Genomic DNA, 9,612 nt, shown 5'->3' on the forward strand with positions numbered 1-9,612 from the left:
GAGGTTACTGCTTTTATTTTCAAGGAAAATAAAAAGATACAGCTTAGGACATACACCCTTGTCTTCCATGAATAGAAGGCAGAAAGCTTCCTGCCTGTATTCAGTTCCATTGCTGGCTAGATTCTTGTCATAGGATTTGAAAATAATGGAGTTGGGTTGTCATGGCAACGCATCCTGTGTCACAGTTTTGATATTACGGCTGATTCTTCGATGCTACTTTTATCTCAAGGACTGCTGAAAGTTTCTTGAAACTTGGTTGCATTGCTGTCTTTCAAAGGAGCAAGGACTGACAGCTTTAGATGTCAGATGAAAAAGTCAGCATGGGGCTCGCCTTCCTTCCTGGGCATTGTGTACAGGGCAGAATTCTTCAGTCTTCATGCTTGAGAGGAAACCTAAAGAAAGTTGGTTTTCTTGTTTAACAAAACCATCTTCATCCACCTAACAGTTGTCTGAACTGCTGGATCAAACTGTTTTTACCCAAATAAAATCATTTCCTACTTTGGTTACTCGTGTGTTAAGTCTGGAGAACCTGGGTGGTGCAAACTGTTGGCACGCTTGGCTGCTAACAAAAAAGGTTGGCGGTTCAAGTCCACCTAGAGGTGCCTCGGAAGAAAGGCCCTTGGTTCTATGTGTGTGTGTGTGTGTGTGTGTGTGTGTGTGTGTAATGGCAAAATAACAGGGACCGTGGCGTAGTGGTTAAGTGCTATGGCTGCTAACCAAAGGGTCCGCAGTTCAAATCCGCCAGGTGCTCCTTAGAAACTCTATGGGGCAGTTCTACTCTGTCCTATAGGATTGCTATGAGTCGGAATCTACTCGACGGCACTGGGTTTGGTTTTTGGTTTGGTTCGAACCCCCAGCATCCTGGAGTGGTCTCCACTAAGGAATGTGACAGCACCAGTCTCAATGTGTCCCTTCTGAGTTCCTGAGAACTTGTAAGGGTAAGGGAGTCCCTGGTTGGCGTAAACAGTTGAAAAGTTTGGCTGGTACCCAGAGGGTTGGAGGTCCGAGATCATCCAGAGGCATCTTAGAAGAAAGCCCCGGTGATCTACTTTGGAAAAATCAGCCACTGAAAGCTCGATGAAGCACATTTCCACTCTAACACGCATGGGGCCACCATGAGTTGGAATTGACTGGACTGCAAGTGGTAACTGGTGTATTATATCTGAATGGCTGGTGATAGTTAAACAATCAGTGATACCCTGCTCTTCCTTTGATCCCTGCAATCTGCTGCTCCTCCTGGGGCCCACCTCTCACAGAGCAACATCCCTGGCCTTTTCTTATACTCCTCCCCTTTGGCCTGTCTAATTGGTCACCAAGCCCTGTAATTTCTTATAACAATAAACCAAAAAAACAACAAACCCTTTGCCATCGAGTCGATTCCGACTCATAGCAACCCTATAGGACAGAGTAGAACTGCCCCATAGGGTTTCCAAGGACTGCCTGGTGGATTCAAACTGCCGACCTTTTGGTTAGCAGCTGAACTCTTAACCACTGTGTCACCACACTTTCCTCTTAATAACAATAAAATGTTTATTGAGTGTTTGCTTGGTGTCAGGCATTGTTCTCAATGCCTTACATACATTAACAAATTTAAGCTTGGCATCAACCTGTGAGATTGGCACTGTTTCTATTATCCTCAATAAGTAGATTGGAAAACTGAGGCATAAAAACCCACTGGGGAAAAAAAAAACCTCTGCCATTGAGTCAATTCTGACTCATAAGTGACCCTATAGGACAGAGCAGAACTGCCCCATAGGGTTTCCAAGGAGCGCCTGGTGGATTCAAGCTCCTGACCTTTTGGTTTGCAGCCATAGCACTTAACCACTGTGCCACCAGGGTTTCCAAACCCACTGCCCTCGAGTCGATTCTGACTCATAGCGACCCTATAGGACAGAGTAAAACTGCCCCGTAGAGTTTCCAAAGAGTGCCTAGAAGGTTCGAACTGCCGACCTCTTGGTTAAGAGGTCACCAGGGTTTCCCCTAAACTAAGGCATAAAAAAAAAAAAAATAGGAAGGTCAAATTACATACTCAAGATTCTATGGACAGGGATGGGAGAGTCGGGGCTGAAGCCCGGTCCAACTGACTCCTGTGCTCTCACCACTGTATCCAAAACCTCTCCCATGTGTCTTCTCCAGGGTTGTAGACTCCACCAACCTCTGTCCTTTGTCATCACCACCACCTTGGCTAAAACCACATCATCTTTTGCCAAAATCACCACAATATTTTCCTGATTTGTCTCTCTCTCTCTCAGTCTGGCCCATTTTTAATCTGTTCTGCATGCAGCCATCAGAGTGACTGTTCTCAATTTCCAACATACTTATACCCACGCCCACTCCGGCTCAGCCTCCTTCAACGGATTCTCAATGCCTTCAGCATACAACCCCAACTTCTTTTTTTCCCCTGTAACTTAAAAAAAAATTTTTTATTGTGTTTTCGGTGAAAGTTTACAGTGTAGTATTTACTCAAAAAGTTATACACAAATTGTTTTGTGACATTGGCTGCAATCCCTGCAGTGTGTCAATACTTTCCTCCTTTTCCTTTACACCCTGGGTTTCCTGTTTCCATTCTTCCAGGTTTCCTGTCCCTTCTTGCCTTCTTGTTTTTGCTTTAGGGCAGATGTTGCCCATTTGGTCTTGTGTGTTTGACTGAACTAAGAAGCACATTCTTCACATGTGTTATTGTTTGTGTTTTAGGCCTGTCTAATCTTTGGTTGAAAGGTGGATTTGGGGAATGGTTTCACTTCTGAGTTAACAGGGTGTCAGGGGACCATAGTCTTGGAGGTTCCTCCAGTCTCTGTCAGGTCAGTAAGCCAGGTCCTTTTTTTGTGAATTTGAATTTTGTTCTACATTTTTCTCCCGCTTCCTCTGGAACCCGCTATTGTGATCCCTGTCAGAGCAGTCGACGACGGTAGCTGGGCACCATCTAGTTCTTCTGGGCTCAGGCTGGTGGAGGCTGTGGTTCATGTGCTCCATTAGTCCTTTGGACTGATATTTTCCTTGTGTTTTTGATTTTCTTCATTCTGCTTTGCTCTGAATGTGATAGGACCAATATGTGTATTTTAGATGGCCACTGGCAAGCTTTTAAGACTCCAGATGCTACTCACCAAAGCAGGGTATGGAACATTTTCTTTAGTAACTATGTTATACCATTTGACCTAGATGTCCTCTGAGTCCATGGTTCCCAGCCCTCGGGCCCAGTAACTTGGTCCTTCGAGGTGTTTGGATGTGCCTAGTGAGTTTCTATGGCTTAGCCTTGATCAAGTTGTGCTGACTTTCCCCATATTGTGTGTTCTTTCCCCTTTCCAAAGTTAACACTTGTCTACTATCTAGTTAGTGATTTCCCCTCCCCAGCACTTCCCTCCTCGTAACCATCAAAGATTGTTTTTTTCTGTGTTTAAACTTTTTCTGAGATTTTTATAATAATGATCTCATAAAATATTTGTCCTTTTATGATTGACTTATTTCACTCAGCATAATGCCCTCCAGATTCATCCATGTTGTGAGATATTTCACAGATTCATCATTGTTCTTTATTGTTGTGTAGTATTCCATTTTGTGTATATACCATAATTTGTTTATCCATTCTTCTGTTGATGGGCACTTGCTATCATTTTGATATTGTGAATAACCCTGCAATGAACATGGGTGTGCATATGTCTATTAGTGTGATGGCTTTTATTTCTCTAGGATAGATTACAAGCAGTGGGATTGCTAGATCATATGGTATTTCTATTTCTAGCTTTTTAAGGAGGTGCCATATAATTTTCCGTAGCTGTTGTACCATTTTACATTCCCACCAGCAGTGCACAAGAGTTCCAGTCTCCCTGCAGCCTCTCCAACATTTATTATTTTCTGTGTTTTTGATTAGTGCCAGTAATGTTGGGGTGAGATGGTACCTCATTGTAGTTTTGATTTGCATTTCTCTAGTGGCTAATGATCTCGAGCATTTCTTCATGTGTCTGTTAGCTACCTGAATGTCTTCTTTGATGAAGCATTTGTTCATACCCTTTGTCTATTTTTTAATTGGACTATTTGTCTTTTTGTTATTGAGGTGTTGAAGTAGTCTATAGGTTTCAGAGATTAGAACCTTTTCAGGTATGTTGTAGCCAATTTTTTTTCTAAGTCTATAGGTTCTCTTTTTACTCTTTTAGTGAAGTGTTTTTTTTTTGTTTTTTTTTTTTTTTTAATAAGCTTAAGTTTTTAGGAGCTCCCAGTTATCAAGCTTATCTTCTGGTGTTTGTGCATTGTTAGTTACGGTTAGTATTGAATTTATGCCATGTATTAGTGTCACTAGTGTTGTCCCTATTTTTTCTTCCATGATCTTTATCATTTTAGGTTTTGTAATTAGGTCTTTGACCCATCTTGAGTTAGTTTTATGTATGGTGTGAGGTATAGGTCCTGTTTCATTTTTTTTTACAGGTGGACATCCAGGTTTGCAAGCACCATTTGTTGAAAAGACTGTCTATTCTCCATTTAATGGACTTTGGGCCTCCGTCAAAGATCAGCTGACCACAGGTGGATGGGTTTATGTCTAGGTTCTCAATTCTGTTCCATTGGTCCATGTGTCTGTCGTTGTACCAGTACCAAGCTGTTTTGACTACCATGGCTGTAGAGTAGGTTCTGAGATCAGGTAGTGTGAGGCCTCCTGCTTTGTTCTTTTTCTTCAATAATGCTTTGCTCATTCAGGGCCTCTTTCCTTTCCATATAACATTGGCGATGAGTTTTTCCATCTCCTTAAAGGACTCTGTTGATATTTGGATCAGGAGCGCGCTACATTTGTAAATCTCTGGGTAAAATTGACATTTTCACAACGTTGACTCCTCTTATCCATGAACGTGGTATATTTTTCCATTTATGTAAGTCTCTTTTATTTCTTTCAAAAGCATTTTGTAGTTCTCTTTGTATAAGTCTTTTATGTCCCTGGTTAGATCTATTCCTAAGTATTTTATCTTATTTAGGGGCTATGATAATGGTATTGTTTTCCTGATTTCCTTTTTGAAATTCTCTTTGTTGGTGTATAGGAATCCAGCTGGCTTTTCTATGTTGATCTTGCATCCTGCTACTCTGCTGAATCTTTCTATAGTTCCAGTAGTTTTCTTGTGGAACCTTTGGGATTCTCTATGTATAGGATCATATTATCTGCAAATAGGGACGGTTTTACCTCTTCTTTTCAATTTGGATGCCCTTTATTTCCCTTTCTTGCCGTATTTCTCTAGCTAGGACTTCCAGCACAATATTAAATAGGAATGGTGATAAAAGGCATCCTCGTCTTGTTCCCATTCTCAGGGTAATGCTTTCAGCCTCTCACCATTGAGAATGATGTTAGTCATTGGTTTTGTATAGATGTCCTTTATTATGTTAAAGAATCTCCCTTCTATTCCTATTTAATTGAGAGTTTTCATCAGGAATAGGTGTTGGACTTTATCAAAGGACTTTTTTGTGCCTATTGAGATGATCATGTTTTATTTATGTGGCAAATTACATTGATTGATTTTCTAATGTTGAACCATCCTTGCATACCTAGTATGAATCCCACTTGGTCGTGATATATTATTATTTTTATTTTTTATATGTTGCTGAATTCTATTGGCTAGAATTTTTTTGAGAACTTTTGCGTCTATATTCATGAGAGATTTTGGTCTGTAATTTTCTTTTTTTTTTTTTTGTAGTATCTTTGTCTGGCTTTGGTGTCAGTGTTATTCTGGCTTCATATAATGAATTTGGGAGTATCTCTTCCTCTTCTATGCTCTGAAATAGTTTGAGCAGTACTGGTGTGAGTTCTTCTCTGAATGTTTGGTAGAATTCTCCAGGGAAGTCATCTGGGCCAGGGCTTTTTGTTGTTGTTGGAAGTTAAAAATTTTTTTTTTTATTACCTCTTCAACCTCTTCTCTTGTTATGGATCTGTTCAGATTTTCTGTCTGTTTATCTTAGTTTAGGTAAGTAGTGTGTTTCTAGAAATTTGTCCATTTCTGCTAGGTTCTTAAATTTGTTGGAGTACAGTTTTTCATAGTGTTCTGTTATGATCCTTCTTTTTCAGCTGGATCTGTTGTAATGTCCCTTGGTGCCTGTGGGCTTCTTTTGCTGTTCACTTTTTATTTGTTCAAGTTACATGGCTAACATTTTGATTTTGGTCCATTCTTCTTTTTTGATGTGTGTAGTTATTGGTATAAATTGACCTATGAGTACTGCCTCTCCTGTGTCCCAAAGGTTTTGGTATGATGTGATTTCATTCTCATTTGATTCTAGGAATTTTTTTTATTCCTTCTTTGATTTCTTCTATTACACAGTTGTTTCTAAGCAAGGTGTTATTTAGTTTCCGTATATTTGATTTTTTTCCTTGATCTTCCTGCTATTGATTTCTACCTTTATGGCATTGAAAAATCATTGTTAGATGCTACAAAGTAGGTAGCAATGCCTTAACCATAGGCGTGCTGTAAGGCCCGAGGGCCTCTTCCATCTTTGTCAAGGGGAGTGCTAACCTTTTTTCCTTTCATACGACACAGCCCTAACTTTCATATATATCCACCAGTTTCCACTGAGTCACTTCCAACTCCTGGTGGTGCCATGTGTATCAGAGTAGAACTGTGCCCCACAGAGTTTTCAATGACTGATTTTTTCAGAAGTAGATCATCAGGTCTTTCTTCCAAGAGGGATCTGGGTAGATTTGAACCTCCGGCCTTTTGGTTAGTAGCCAAGTACATCAACCATTTGCACCACCCAGGCACTCTGAATATGTACATAATCCCTGTATTTTCTGGCCCCTGCCTAACTCTTGATTCCCCCTAAAAATGATCAGCTACCCCCTTTGCCATGAGACCATGTCTTAGTCATCTAGTACTGTGAAAGGGAAGCAAGCAGAGAGTTGGGGGACCTCATGCCACCAAGAAAGCAGTGCCAGGAGGAGAGTGAGTCCCTTGGACCTAGGGTTCCTGCACAGAGAAGCTCCTAGTCCAGGGGAAGATTGACGAGAAGGACCTTCCTCCAGAGCCAACAGAGAGGGAAAGCCTTCCCCTGGAGCCAACACCCTGAATTTGGACTTCTAGCCTACTAAACTGTGAGAAAATAAAATTTCTCTTTGTTAAAACCATCCACTTGTGGCATTTCTGTTATAGCAGCACTAGATGACTAAGATAAAATTTGGTACTGAGAGAGTGGGGTCCTGCTCTAACAGATACCTAAAATGTGGAATCAGTTTTGAAACTGTGAGTGGATAGAAGACTCAGAAGGAAGTGAGGAGAACTGTTAACACCAGAGAAGGTGCAGATGGTGAGAAGCAGCAGCAGCGAATCAGAAGACCGGCGCCAGACAGTACTGGAGCCGACCCACAGAGCGAGAGAGCTGAATGCCTGTGCAAAGGAGAATTCCTGGTAGAGTGGAGTGCCTCCGGGCATTTATCTGTGGAGCTACTGAGCTTTGGAACACTTGCCCCAACAGGGCAGATGATGGCATGAGGCTGGAGGGCTGAGAGTCCAAGGAACACAGAAAGCCGAGCTGCCTCAGTCTCAAAAGGTATGGTCACTACCTCTGGAGTTTCAAAGCGTGGAGCCATGGCCTCTGGTGTTTCTAAGGGTGGAGCTGCCACCCAAATGGGCTAGGAGAATGGTACGCCTAAAGCCGAGGGAGCAGAGTTGCTGTCCCAGTATGCCTGGAAGGTGGAGCTGAAGCCCACTCAGAATCTGGAGAGTGTGGCCAGTATCTAGAGTCTGGAGGGCAGAGCTATTATGTAAATTGTCTCAGAGAATAGAAGGTTATTTTCAAAGCCTTGAGGGCTGATGTAATGTGTTCTCCTGACTTGCTCGGTACCTGTTATCCCTTCTTTCCCTCCAATTTCTCCCATTTGCAATGGAAATGTCTAGCTTGTGCCTGTTCTGCCATTGTACTTTGGAAGCAGATAACTTGTATTCTAGATTTCCTGGATGAAGATGAATTTTTGGATTTTGGACCTGGAGTTGATTTAAGACTTTTGCTATAATATGATGGGGGGGGGATATGTTTTACATGGGGCAAGGACATGGATTTTGGGGGCCAAAGGGTGGAATGTCATGGATTGAATTGTGTCCCCGCAAAATTTCTGTCAACTTGGTTGGACCATGCTTTCCAGTATTGTGTGGTTACCTTCCATGTTGTGATTTTCCTATGTGTTATAAATCATAATATCTGCCTGTGGTTAAAGAAGATTAGGGTGGGATATAACACCCTTGCTCAGGTCGCATCCCTGATCCAATGTAAAGGGAGTTTCCCTGGGGTGTGGCCTGCACTCTCTTTTATCTTACAAGAGATAAAAGGAAAGGGAAGCAAGCAGAGAGTTGGGGGACCTCATTCTACCAAGAAAGCAGTGCCAGGAGCAAAGCACATCCTTTGGACTTGGGATTCCTGTGTGGGGAAGTTTCTACTCCAGGGAAAGACTGACAGGAAGGACCTTCCTCCAGAGTAGACAGAGAGAGAAAGCCTTGCCCTGGAGCTGAAACATCCTGAATTTGGACTTCTAGCCTATTAGACTGTGAGAAAATAAAATTTCTCTTTGTTAAAGCCATCTACTTGTAGTATTTCTGTTACAGAAGCACTAGATGATTAAGACAGATCGAAAGAATTGAATGGTACACAGCTACCATTACTAAACATTTTGAGCAAAGATTCTATAGAAGAATCCTGACCAAAAGGGAGAAAATGCAGTCACTGCCACCAATTACCAGGGGGACAGAAACCAGTAAAACAAGACAAAGACAGAGAAGCTAGCTACTGGGAGGATTGGACATCACGATGTGGGAGGAGGAGAGAGCAGGGGTGGGAGAGGACGGTTTTTGCCTCTGACCTAGAGGTGGCCCTGGAAGTAGGTAGTAAGGTGCCCAGTAGGGGCAAGAGTCAAACCAGGAGTTCTGAACATCATAGACCCAGGATGGGGTTGCTGTTAAGTTTCTGGAGACAGTAAAACAGCTTCGTTGATACTGTGGGCTTTCTTCCTTCTCACCCATAGGCACCCGCTTTTCTGGCAATGTCAAGTACCGAACTAGACACTGGGGATAAGGCTGTAAGGGCAGGCTTATGAAAAGCCTTGCCAGAGAGCTTGGGATTTTATTTTGTAAGCAGTGGAAGCCACTAGGTCATTGAAAGCAGAAGAATGCTTGCTCATGCCTTCTTAGCTTGCCTTTTCTTTGGAATCAGACATAAACGAAATCTTCCGAGTTACACAGGCCCCCAGGCCTACCATGAAGTTGAAGTTAATATTCAAATCACAGCCACCCTTGCAAAACTTCTAGAAGCCCATGTTGAGCAAAGCAAGTGAAGTGGAAGTGAAAATCCTCTCCCAGCAAAAATGTTCTCCCTTGTCTTCTGCCCTCCTCAAACACATGCAAGGGAGGCTCAGAATTTGTAAAAGGAAGCAAACCAGGCAACAGCATTTAGTCTTCTCTTAACCCAACTCATGCTTCACCGGAGCTGGAACCTACAGACTTGCACTTCATCCAGGCAGAGATGGGAGCAGTCGGAGGGACTGTGCATGGGTCTCCCTGGGCTGGAATGCTGTCGGGCTCAGCAAGACTGTTGTTTCTGTTGCATGTCTTTGATTGCTGAACTGAGTTATTAGATATACCAAGAATGTCATCTAAATGTAAA

General features: G+C 42.3%; 1 non-coding gene across 1 annotated transcript; it reads right to left on the reverse strand.

Annotated features, from left to right (window-relative positions):
- Nucleotides 1–6,375: 6,375 nt before the first annotated feature.
- LOC111751527 (U6atac minor spliceosomal RNA) lies at nucleotides 6,376–6,501 on the reverse strand. The gene has a single exon (XR_002786641.1). It is a non-coding gene; the product is annotated as a U6atac minor spliceosomal RNA (small nuclear RNA).
- Nucleotides 6,502–9,612: the final 3,111 nt, after the last annotated feature.

The sequence above is a fragment of the Loxodonta africana genome, chromosome 3 (genome assembly GCF_030014295.1).
Source record: "Loxodonta africana isolate mLoxAfr1 chromosome 3, mLoxAfr1.hap2, whole genome shotgun sequence".
Lineage (NCBI taxonomy): Eukaryota > Metazoa > Chordata > Mammalia > Proboscidea > Elephantidae > Loxodonta > Loxodonta africana.